This window comes from Saccostrea cucullata, unplaced genomic scaffold (assembly GCF_032062105.1).
Source record: "Saccostrea cucullata isolate Sc308-1 unplaced genomic scaffold, CSIRO_AGI_Scuc_v1 ctg2990, whole genome shotgun sequence".
NCBI lineage: Eukaryota > Metazoa > Mollusca > Bivalvia > Ostreida > Ostreidae > Saccostrea > Saccostrea cuccullata.
In genome coordinates, this window is record NW_026922947.1 from 46,686 (window position 1) to 60,450 (window position 13,765).

At 34.1% G+C, this 13,765-nt stretch overlaps 1 long non-coding RNA gene across 1 annotated transcript; it reads right to left on the minus strand.

Annotated features, from left to right (window-relative positions):
* Positions 1–6,451: 6,451 nt before the first annotated feature.
* Positions 6,452–11,402, minus strand: LOC134262852 (uncharacterized). Its single transcript, XR_009991126.1, has 4 exons — positions 11,299–11,402; positions 9,881–9,999; positions 9,508–9,649; positions 6,452–6,589 (listed from the first exon to the last, which is right to left on the minus strand). It is a non-coding gene; the product is annotated as an uncharacterized LOC134262852 (long non-coding RNA).
* Between the last annotated feature and the right edge of the window lie 2,363 nt (positions 11,403–13,765).

A 13,765-nucleotide genomic window follows, 5' to 3' on the forward strand; every position in this document is an offset into this window, starting at 1 on the left:
AAGGCAAAGAGGATGTATGCAGATAAGATTTTGTCTTTCCAGCCACAAAGATCTGTGGTTTTAGAGTCCCACAGCAATACTGATGTATGATTAGACATGGAATGGGCCATTAAAGAAAACAAACAAAGAGTAACTTTCACTTCTGGGCAGAAAGCTTTCATGACAGAGAAGTTCGATATTGGGAAGAGGACAGGCAATAAAGTAGATCCGTATATTGCAGCGGAGGAGATGAGGAATTGTGGACTGTTTAGTAGGTCAGAATTCCTTTTTGGTCAGCAGATATCTTCTATCTTCTCCCGTCTTTGTCAAAAGGAGAAGAGGATGATTGCTGCAGATTTTTGTGCCTCAGAGGAAGAAGACCGAAAAGATCAGATAAGGAATCTCCTATCAGATCAAAATAATTAGGCGTAGGGGTGAGGGGTGGGGGAGATCGATTATATCTGTTGATTAGCTTTTAAAGAGGTCCAGGCTCCAAGGGCCAAAATCGGCCCCATCTCAAAAATAAATTATATTTATTTGATTATATGCTGTGGATATCTATTTTCCAAAAATAGCATCAAATTGTTCGAGAAAGTCAATTTAAGGAGAAAATTAAAGCATTAACTAAAGACCGTCACTAAGTGATATTTATAAAAACATTCACATTTTTCAGTTAACACACTTTGCAAACTTTAACCTTCGCCATTACTTTTGAACCATGAATGGTTGAGACTTCATATTTGGTATGCCCAGCCCATCAATGAAGCTCTTTCAAATGATACCAAGGTCAATGACCTTGTGACCTTGACTGTGACCTATATGTTAAATATAGCTTTTTTTGAAGGCAAACTTTAACCTTTGCCATAACTTTTGAACGATGGAAGATACAGATTTAATATTTGGCAGGCATACTTCACTAATGAAGCCCTTTCACAGGGCACCAAGGTCAATGACCTTGTGACCTTGACTGTTTTATATGCTAAAAATAGCTTTTTTGAATCTTCACCATAACTTTTTAACCATTAAAGATAAAGACTTCATATTTGGTATGCATACTTCACTAATTAAGATCTTTCAAATGATACCAAGATAAATGACTTTGTGACCTTGACTGTGAGTTTCATGCTAAAAATATTTTTTCTAAATTTGTTGTCGCCGGGCGCATAGTATTTCACAGAAACATCTTGTTTTTCTGATCAAAGTTTCCAAATTAGTCCATTTTGGAAGAAAATTAAAGCTTAATACTTATTACCTTTTCAAAAAAAATCAGAAACATAAAAAAAAGATTTCTTATATATAGACACACACAATTTATTCCATATTAAATGATCATCAAATTATTCACATTCATTGAAAGTGAGGATTTGATAAAAATATATGCCTATTTATAAACTTGCTTAAAAGATTATGTTTTTTCTGTATAAAAATGAATGTCTAATAATTGCCATGTCCACAACATGAGTTTAAAAAATGACAATGACTGCTCAAATTTTTGGATAATTATTTGTATAAGTATATACGTTCACTACTCTGGATAATTAATAATACATATAAAATATACAAATATTATGATACATGACCAATGTACATGTAGACTAATGTAATGCAATACTAGTGCATAGAATAATTCACATAGAATAATTCATATACATGTAATTCTTCAACATTCTCATCACTTTCATCTGAAGTTTCAGGTTCAGGTAAGTTCTTAGCATCCTTTAGGAACTGTGTCCAATCCTTCACACAGCAGAATGGTTTAGATACATGTCTGGCATAACCAAGATACCATACTACCGATGTTACATGTGCACACATACCGACAACTCGGGATCCTGTTTTGCATTTGCAGTACCAGGATCTCACTGTGGCTTCATCATGGGCAATCCAAAGATGATATGCTTTTGAACTGATATGTCGGCTTTTCAATTTCGCACAAAGAAGATGTGGATCATAAACGTAAACCAAGATTTCAAATTCTTAGTCTTCATTTAGGTGTTCAGCTGTGTATGATTTAGCTAAATTCACTTGATATATGCCAATAGTAAGTGCACGTACATCTTCCTCTGTCAGTTTTGGGAATAAAACATCAGCACTGTCAATTTTCTGCCAGGATTTTGAAGTAACTTTATCCAGTCCCTCATTTTCAACTCGTGTCTTCAGAACATTGCTTTCTTTTGCCAAGTGCAACATAACAGCTTCATCCTCTTCTTGTGAACCACTGCTCAAGGGTGGCAAAACTTATTGCACAGTCCATATATTACAGCACAAAGGAATTTGCGTGTTTGGAATAACTTTTTCAAAGTATTTCCATGATTTTATCCTGCTATTTGCTGATTCTACGACCCAGCGTATATTTGTTACGAGACGAGATGTGTTGCTGTTTTCTGTAGATAATTGCTTTTGGCCTTTTTCTAAAAATGAAGGCATTTCTGTTCTGATTCCAATGTCATCCAATGTAGTAATGGAATCGCGGAAACCACGATCCACTGTGAAGACATCTCCGTCCTGCATCCATTGTCGTATTTCTTCTGAGTCAGTAGCAAAGATATGCTGCATGATTTTTGCATCATTGTTACTATTGTCAGCCAAGTAGGGACCCATAACACTCACAAAATACCCTGTAGTTGTAACAAAAACCATGGGTTTTATTAGAGGTCTGTGTTTGTGTAGACTATATGACCTCCTCTGAAAGGAGAACTGGTTGCTTTTCTGTATGTAAAGGTAGGTACCATCTATGACAAGAATTGCTGGCAAACGGTGCTCTCCAAATAGAGTTTGGGCTAACGGACGGGTATGGTCTTGGATAACTTGTTCTCGTGCGACATGATGGAAACCAATGTTAGAAGGAACAAATGTCTGTCTCAAGTTTTTTCTGACTGATGATATGGCTCGTCTTATAGAATCCTTTGAAATATTGAATATGGTTGATAAAAGCTTGTTAGACATTCCAGTTTTCATTTTTGTGAGAAAAATTCCTAAGCATGTTCTTTTGCTTCTAACTGGTGTGTCACGAACTACAGTTAAATAAGAGAGCAGATTTTGAAATGACACTTTATCTAGTCCTGTCAAATTCCTTACATCAGAATCACTCATTGATCTGTCAAAGTTTATTCTCTCATTGCCAGTTTGCACTAAGTTTTCCCTGATTTTCTGTAGTAGATGCATAATATCACTTCTGTTGACATCTGTTTGCTTACTGAAGTTATTCATGTGATTTGAAGCCTCCTCTGTACGCAACTAGGTCAAGGGCTACCCAAAGGTAGAATAGTGCAGAGCCTCGGGAATTCGATTATGACGTCACGGCGAAATTGTACAAATGAATCTCAGCGAATAAATAATAATTTTCTTTTTCATATACTCTTACACAATTTGATTTCTCATGAATATTGTAAATATTAATCAATGTGTTGCTTATCTTGTCAGTATAACACTAATCTAATGTAAATTCAAAGCCAACCTGATCACGCTGTACTAACAGATATGACGTCATAGGCTAGTTTGACACGCAGTTTCTCTGTACTTGAGACGCAGATAAATCTATTAGTGGAACTGAAAATATGAAAATTAAATCTATATAAGCGTGATTTGACTACAATTGATTCATATTTTTGGCTGCATTAATCAATAGTTCACAGTCTTATTTAATTGATAACTACTAGGTCTCTTATAAAGCCGCGGTGATGCACTTTTGTATAGAAATGTACTACAATCATATGTACAACCCCTCCAAAATCTCAAAAGTTCAACGATATCCGCTTGATTATAAATTATAATATTTTATACACATGTAGATACTGTCCCTACTATTTTGAAAAGTGCTGAGAGCAAGTTGTGCGCTGTCTTTTTTTTCCGTAGTTTTATATTTCTTCAATGCGTAAAGTGAAAATGCACATACTTTATCAAAAGCTGGCTAAATTTTATATAATTCCCGGACAGTGAAAAGTTGCTCCCAGCACTTTTAGGGTTAAGAAATTTGTCATAAATAAAACACGATCAATTTCATAGTGAAAAATTATCCGTATATCGTTGAACTTTTACGATCTTTGTATCCGTACATATTTTTTCTAATTTTAAACATGTCACGTGACAAACAGCTGATGTACATGAAGTCGCGTTGGCTGAACTCGGTTGAGACCCCATACATACATATCATTAGAATAGTTCACATTAAATTAAAACTAATGCTAATAAAAAAATATTAACATTATATTGATTTTTTCGGAATATTTAAGGCTAAGTTCCTATGGGCGGCCTTAACTTAGCTGCGTAAAAGAATCACTGTCAATGTGGACTGGACAACATCTTGATCCTGGTGGTATTAGAGAATTATAATGGACAAAAAAGTTAAATCGAACTGTCTCCGAAACTACAATCACACAAGGCAACAGGAATGACTTCCTCCAATAGACTGTAGAGGCAAAGATATGTTCTTTGGTGATGAAACACTAGGAGCAGGAGCTGGAATCTCTGGGTACTTGCTCTTTTGTTCTTTATTCCTGTAGTATACTCGCCTGCATCTTCCACACAAAACATCATTAGGTCACCTGAGTAACTCAGGTGACCTATTGCTATCCGTTTTCGTCCGTCGTCGTGCGTCGTGTGTCGTGTGTTAACATTTGAACATTTTCAGCTTCTTCTCTGAAACCACTGAACCAATTTCAACCAAATTTGGTTTACAGCATCTATGGATGGAGGGGAACAAAAATTGTGAATTTCATAGTCCCCGCCCCCCTGGGGCCTGAGGGGTGGGGCCAAAACCACTAAAATAATTGCAATCTTTAAAAATCTTCTTTACTCCTGGGCATCAAACAGTCAAACTGTTGAGATGATTGTAATAAGCACCAATTTTTGTTCCAAATTTGTGAATTTCAAGGCCCCAGGGTCAGGGGTTCTAGTGCTGGGCGGGGCTAAAATAAGTATATAATGAAAATGCATTATTTCTTTGAAAATCTTCTTCTCTACTCCTGGGTATTAAATAAACTAACTAAGCAAATAGTTATGATGAGTAAGAGTGCCTCTTCCAGATTTGTGAATTTTATGGCCCCAGGGTTAGGGGTTCTGGTGTTAGGGCGGGGCTCTATAGATTATATAGTGAAAATGCATTATTTCTTTGAAAATCTTCTTCTCTGCTCCTGGATATTAAATAAACTAACTAAGCAAATAGTTATGATGAGCAAGAGTATCTCTTCCAGATTTGTGAATTTTATGGCCCCAGGGTCAGGGTTTCTGGTGTTGGGCGGGGCTCTATAGATTATATATTAAAAATGCATTATTTCTTTGAAAATCTTCTTCTCTGCTCCTGGGTATTAAATAAACTAACTAAGTACATAATTATGATGAGCAAGAGTGCCTCTTCAAAAATTGTGAATTTTATGGCCCCAGGGTCAGTGGTTTTGGTGTTAGTGCGGGGCTCTGTTGATTATATAGTAAAAATGCATTAATTCTTTGAAAATCTTCTTCTCTGCTCCTGGGTATTAAATAAACTAACTAAGCAAATAGTTATGATGAGTAAGAGTGCCTCTTCCAGATTTGTGAATTTTATGGCCCCAGGGTTAGGGGTTCTGGTGTTAGGGCGGGGCTCTATAGATTATATAGTGAAAATGCATTATTTCTTTGAAAATCTTCTTCTCTGCTCCTGGGTATTAAATAAACCAACTAAGCACATAGTTATGATGAGCAAGAGTGCCTCTTCCAGATTTGTGAATTTTATGGCCCCAGGGTCAGGGTTTCTGGTGTTAGGGCGGGGCTCTATTGATTATATAGTAAAAATGCATTTATTCTGTGAAAATTTTCTTCTCTGCTTCTGGGTATCAAATAAACTAACTGAACACATAGTTATGATAAGCAACTGTGCCTCTTCCATAATTGTGAATTTTATTGCCCCAGGGTTTGGTGTTCTGGTGTTAGGGCGGGGCTCTATTGATTATATAGTAAAAATACATTAATTCTTTGAAAATATTTTCCTTTGCGTCTGGGTTTTCCTTTGCTTCTGGGTTTTGTGCCAATTATCCAAGTATACATACATTTATGATGAAGAATGGTGTATCTAGCAAAGTGTTTTTTTTTTATGCCCCCAGAACCAGAAGGGGGGGGGGGTTACATAGTCTGAAAATAAATTAATGCTTTGAAATCTGCTCTTTGGTATTAATCAACCATTTTATGACAACATTTTCAAAATTTTGAAATACTGGTATGTGGCCCATGGATCAGTGGTTCATTTAGGGTGAGGTACACAACTGGGTATAAAATGAAAGTGCATTTTCTTTTTGTTACTCTGATCTACCTCTGGGTATTAAGTAAATAGAGTAAGCTAAGTTAATAATTATGATAAGCAATGGTGCCTCTTTCAAAATTGTAGATTGTGAATTGAATTTCATGGCCTTTGGTTTAAAACACAAACCAAATTTAATTGTTTGAAAGTTGTTACACAATACTCAGGTGACCTATAAGGCCCGTGGGCCTCTTGTTTTGTTTTATTTTTTCAATTAAGAAGTTTTTCTTTATTTATTTTCTTAAATTTTTGTTTCTGTCACTAATGAGAAAACGTCTGTCCCTGGATTTGGTTCTTTTGTTGCATAGTACACAGGGAAAGTCACGTGGTGCTGACATCCTGAAATTTCATCACTTGGCACTTTTCTGTGAGGAACAACATATACAAGTAAAATTATACTAAATTGAATGTACTAACTGAAGTTAACTTACAGGAGAGTGTATTAATAGATTAATCACCTGTGAGAGGATTTTTATAGAAAAATTAGACATAACTATAGGTGTTCCTCAAGGATCAATACTTGGGCCATTGTTTTTCATCCTTTATGTCAATGACTACCCAGACTGCTTGAAACACTCAGCAGCTCACATGTATGCTGATGATACAACTCAGGATGTCTCAGATAAGAGTATCAATGTTATTGAAAATAAATTACTTAGCGATCTTAACAATACGCTAGAATGGATGGAGAAAAACAAGTTAACAATCAATCTTAAAAAACACAGTGCATGTTAATTGGTACGGAACAAAGATTAAGAAACTGTAGGAATTTATGTATTAAAGTAGGTAGTATTGTGATTGAAAATGTATCTTGTGCGAAACTACTTGGTGTTTAAATCGATAGGTGTCTCACATGGTCTGAACACGTTGAAAATTTAACGAAAAAACTTGCTTCCAAAATAGGTGTTTTGTCTAGATTAAGATCATTCATGTCCTCTGAGTTATTGTTGAAAATTTTTAATACAATTGTTTTTCCTCATTTCAATTATTGTTGTACTGTCTGGGGCAATATGAAAAACAAAGAAGGTCTTAGCAAACTATGTAAACTCCAAAAGCGAGCGGCCAGAGTGATTTTAAATACTACATTTTATACACCTACATCGGAAATGTTTTAACAACTGAGATGGATGCCAATTGATGATTATTTTACGTACAGAACTGTCATCCTTGTTTTTAAAGTCTTAAATGGATTAACCCCAGATTATTTAGATGTTTTTAAATGTGTACATGAAATAAACAACAGATCTACAAGATTGAGTCAAAGCAATTCATTGTATATTCCGAGGGCAAAAACAGAATATTATAGAAGATCTTTTACAGTTTACGGTTCTCAGCTATGGAATAAATTGCCAGAATTTTCAAAGAATTGTCCAACATTGCAAAGTTTTAAATCTGCATATATAAGAAATTCCGTTATTTCCTGATTATGACAATGAGCACACGGCGGGTGTGACCGGTCAGCAGGGGATGCTCACTCCTCCATGGCACCTGATCCCACCTCTGATCCACACGGAAACGTGTTTGCTCTGCTCTTGTTTTGTATATTTGTTTAATGGACGTTGAGATTGAATACTGTTCGTTATTTCCATATCCTTATTCCAGTCTTCAAACTAAAATGTTAATCACATAGATCATACTTCTGATGTTTTGTTTTTTTAGACGCAGCTTAGACAGGCCATCTGTAAATATTGATTTTTATATTCTATTCGCTATATATTATTTTATATGTTTCTGTACATAATCTTCTGTCTGTACAAATGTTTTCAGGACCACAATGTGAACTAGTTCTTAACTAATTGTGCTATCCTGTATAAATAAAGGATATTATTATTATTATTATTATGATTGTGTATTCTTTAAAGCCATATATGGCGTAACTGATCAAAATAATATATTTTTGAAAAATACAGAATTAAGTAAAGAAATATGGTTAATACATTCAAATTAAAGCTTTTCATATAATTCTGAACACGGAGAACACCTCGTCTCATCTAAAAATACAATTCTATCTTCTCTGTAATGTGTTATTTAAATCTTTTGTATTTTCTTCCGATACGGAGAAAATTCCGATAATCAAATTTAAATTGTGATATCTTTATAACAAAATTGACTTAGATTTTGTAATTTACGGAAAAGTTCTATCTTTATATAAAGTAATGATACAAATAATAAGTTCCTATTATTTTAGTATGATAATTTTCATTTCACATACGCCATATATGGCTTTAAAAATTATAAGCAAAGCAATTAATATGACCAGCTGTCAGGATAGATTAATAATAATAATAACTAGAGGTACTATGAGCGATGAGCTCACTAAATGAGCCGCCCCGCTTCCCATATGGTTATAAATGGTGAAAAAGTTCATGTTTTCCTGTGGCCGGGGAACCCAAAATATGTGTTGGATCAAAAAGTAAAATAGGAGCTGCACAATGGCAATATGTACTGGGTAATAAAGATTCTGTAAAAGTTTCATCAAATTTCATACAGTGGTATGAGAGGAGTTGCGAATAAGAGATGGGTACCCCAAAGCGTAACAGACAGACAGATGTAAAGAGGGACATTTGACCTGCTTCCAAAAAAGGCAATTCAGTTGATGTTTCTTTTTTTTTTTAATTTTGTCAGGGTTCTGAAATTAGCATTTATATCTGTTCTTGAACTCAAGATACTGTACTTTGAAACTGTCTGATATTAGAAATTAGATACCACACAAACATACATGTATATATTTGAAGACTATGAAAATATATTGGAATACCCTAAATGAAATATGTAGACTGACATTTGCAGTAAAGATAAACTGAAATCTCATTTGGAGGCTAATGGGTAACACATACTAATTTAACAAATAAGTAACTACTTTTTTTATGATGTGATAAAGCAACAGACTTGCATGATAAATTGCAAAAAATCATTATGCAAGACAATAGCTTCATGAAGAAATCAGGTTTTTTTTTAATTTATCATTTGCAGTTTTATCTTGGACAAAGCTTTCAAATGTAAATATAAAATGATAAATAATTATTTCTAATAATTTTAATTTATTCATTTAAGGGTTGGGACATGATTTTCTATGACAGTCTTATACTTTCTGTAGATATTGTTTTTCTTTGCAGGCAAATGCATGCACTATATTGTTAGTGTATGATAAATAGTTAACCACTCTCAAGATTTATTTACATCTTTAGTGAAGCTCAAATAAGTGTCACATGTGTTCCTTGAAACACTCCAGTTTTTTCTGTTGTATTAACACTTACATGTACTATTCCCTTATTTAAATGGACTCTTCAAGGCCAGTTGAAATATGGACATAACATATACATGTATATGTAGTAGACTTGGTTCTTGCACCTCTAGGCATCGATCTTCACATGGTTTATAAGCAGCCTCATTTTCATTCTGAAGAAAAACGAAGTAATTTATTTGTTATTGCTTGTGTGTAGAAAACAGCATGTTATTCCTAATAATGTATGTATGTGGCTAAATAGGCAGTTTCACAGACCCATGTTCTCAAAATCTTTCTCCAAATATTTTTTAAATGAAAAAGGCCTATATCCTCTCCTTTGAAGAAAATAGGAACAATAGTTTTTGTTTGTTCTTTTAATTTTTTTTTTAATGATTGTTACTCACAAGTACTTTCTAATTTAAATCAAATCTCCATGGTAATTAAGTTGGGATATGCATGGACACTACACTTGGTCTTCTTGCAGCTCTACATGGTTCAACTGCAGCAGGCCAGTGGCATAATTCTAAACAAGAAGAACAAAGTAATATGTATGCAGAAAACAGTTAAATATGACCTGAACTTGTCATGTACCGGTTTTATGTTTTTTTTAGTAAAGACAGTGAAAGAGGGCAGAGGTATAATTCATTTATGACAAACAGTTTCACAAACTCAAATTGTTAAATGAGGAGGGGGGTTTTATCCTTACTCTGTTTTCAGCAGAAGAAACTTGAGGAATACTATGAAGTTGACAGTTTTCAGACAAAAGAAAAATAAACCCCCTTCCAAACATATATATCCTATACCTGTATGCCCTTATCAATAAAGAAACAAACCCGTAGGAATAATGTTTTTTTTAAAAATATTTATTTCATTCATTTTGCCACATTAAGCTTATTAGGCAATAGCAGTGTAAACATGATGACTTGTCTTATGCCAAGCAATAAAACTTCAACGACTTACACAGCCATACACAATATGATCATGCACATACACATTATCGTGATTATGAAATGTAGTCACCCGCATAGCACAGTAGTTATTGGTTAGAGCGTCTGCTCTGAAGTCCGAAAGTAAGATCTTTACGTCGCGGGTTAATATTCCAATATGGGACATGGAAACCAGTCCTCGATCTTGATGAGACTGTTTAAATTGAGGTCCCGCACGTGTTTTTCATAGTTGCTGGCACTACGATAAAGATCCCTCACTGCTATACGGCTGGAAGTGCCAACTATAGTTAAAAAATCTGCAGCTCTCCACTATCAAGTGGTGGCGTCTCCATTTGAGTGAAAAATTCTCGAGAGGGACGTTAAACAACATACAAACAAACACTGTACACATTATAAAATATTTCATTCAGTGTTGATTCATTCAGAGCCCTGGGTTCGTCACAACTTATTTGTCTTCTTTAAATTTGACCATCCCCTGTATGCAAGGGTCATTTTATAATATACGGATGCTCAAGTTTAAAAAAGACAAATAAGTCGTGACGAGCCCCCGTCATTCATTCTGCAAAAATCAGTACTTTCATGTTTGTTCATAGACACGTAAGATTTGTGAAAGGTGTTAGCGTGTATTTTTTTTTAAATTTCAACGAATCTTGAGAATTTTTTAGTGTTTACAGCCCACAAGTTTGAATAAATCTTACTGTTACAATGTAAACCGATAGAACGATCTCTGTCAAGTGTCATCTCTGTTTACTGCATGGGTCCATACGTATATCATGTGTATAGGGCCGACGTGACAGTGTGCACGTTACGGTTTCTTAAAAATATTGCGAATAATTTACATGCTAATGATGCTTAATTCATTATAATAAACTCACCTTTAGTAAATTGAAACCTCTCATTTACAGACAGGCAGCCCACATGCAGCTCTGTCGGCTAGCTTAGTTGCAGACGTAAACATCCGTCGCGTCATACAGTGTCACATGACACATATGGAAGACGATTTTCGACATCAGACGATTTGACACTTTTAATGCTGATTAAATATTTATCAATACATCAATTGTTTCTTGTCAATGTATAGATAAGAGTAATTATTTTAATGTTTAAACAAAAAAGATATATTAACAATTACACAAAGTGATGTGTGGATCTTGATTTCATATTGATCTAATGTTGCTGTACATCCTAATCAGTGACCGTAAACTCGTACAATAAAAAAAGAAATCTGCAATTTCGAGTACCATACGAAAGTATTCTACAAAATAAATAATAGTACACAAAATATTTCTAAATGTCAGGCCTTTAGATAGCATAAAAATGACCAATTTATTGATAACTTGATTCGGATACACAAGTTCACTTTTCCTTCGACTATGATTTTTTCATGCTCCGCAAGCGTGCACCAACACGACACTTCAACTGTTGATAGATACTTTAGAAATGCACATTTGAGAGAAATCTCACTTTGGTGCATGCTTGCGGAGGTATTTAATATGATCAATGAATAACGAAAATGATGATTTTTTTTTTTTTTTTTGTTAAACCATGTCAAGTTTACGTCATAAATATGACGTCATAAACAACCCATTATGTAAATATTGTCTATATTTGGAAAATCCTAACTCTTAATAATAAAAAATAAATAGAGTCCCTTTTCCTGGGTAACTTTAAAAAATGTAATTTTGGGGCCGATTTTGGCCCTTAGAGCCTGGACCTCTTTGATATGTAATACAACATTGTACTAGTTTTTCAACATATGAGTCAAAATTTTACTGTAAGACCAGCTACATGTATTAGAAATATATGCCTTTGTGCAATGTAAATTATAAACTCATGTTGCAACTGTGATATAAAGCCTAACATTTGAATTATTTACCAGTTGCTGAAAAGTTGACAGATTGTGAAAATGCAGCTCAAATGAAAGTTATAAAATTTTTATGTACATGTAATATGATTGTTGTTGAATATTTCTGCAACTTGGAAAATACCATACTGTTCATTCCCACATGCTAAGTACGTTAAGCTCCCGCTAGTCAAAATAGATCTCATGTCATTTTGTTATAAGAATTGGCAGTTCTCTCTTTAAGGTATGCACTGACGATATGCACATGCGATAGCCAAATTTCATATATAACTGTAACAAACAAATGTTCATTTGTTGATTAATAATTTGATATATTTGACGTTTTTATTGATATATTATAATTCAAACAATCAGACAATCAGTCAATTTTAATACTTGCCAGTTATGATATGCCTATATGTTTCTATGGCAACATACAGATTGTATGATCAAATGTTTGTTTGATTGTGTTTGTGTTTACTTCCTTTAGATACATTTAAATGGACAAATCAGATATTAAATTAAATACAATTGAACTCTTGAATTAACTTTTTTTTGTAATTTTGGCCTTTCAAAAATGGGAAAATTGTCCCAAACTTGAACTTTCGAAAAAGGGGAAAATGTCAATTTTGTTTCCATGGTTACTACTCTTTAACCCATTAGCCCCAAAAATATTATTGCATACATTGATTGTTCCCCTTTATAGATATTGTTATGCCAAGCTCCAGCATGGCTACATTCGAATGAAAAACTTCTTTGAAATATGCCCCAAATTTGACCTTTGAAAAAAAATGGAAAATATACATTTTTGTTTCCATGGTTACTACTCTTACACTTATTTGCCCCAAGAATATTATTGCATATATTGATAGTACAGTATGCCCCCTTCATAGATTTTATGATGCCAAGCTCCTGCATTACTGCATTCGAATGTAAAGCTTCTTTGAAATATGACCCAAATTTGAACTTTTAAAAAAAGGGGGAAATGTCAATTTTGTTTCCATGGTTACTACTCTTAAACCCATTAGCCCAAAAAATATTATTGCATATATTGATAGTACAGTATGCCCCTTTTAGAGATATTATTATGCCCAGCTCCAGCATGGCTGCAATCGAATGTAAAACTTCTTTGAAATATGCCTCAAATTGACCTTTGAAAAAAATGGAAAATCTCACTTTTGTTTCCATGGTTACTACTCTTACACTTATTTGCCCTAAAAATATTATTGCATATATTGATAGTACAGTATGCCACCTTCATAGATTTTATGATGCCCAGCTCTTGCATGGCTGCATTCGAATGTAAAGCTTCTTTGAAATATGACCCAAATCTTCACTTTAAAAAGGGGGAAAATGTCAATTTTGTTTCCATGGTTACTACTCTTAAACCCAATTATCCCAAAAATTTTGTTGCATATATTGATAGTACAGTATGTCCCCTTCATAGATATTATCATGCCCAGCTCATGCATGGCTGCATTCGAATGTAAAACGTCTTT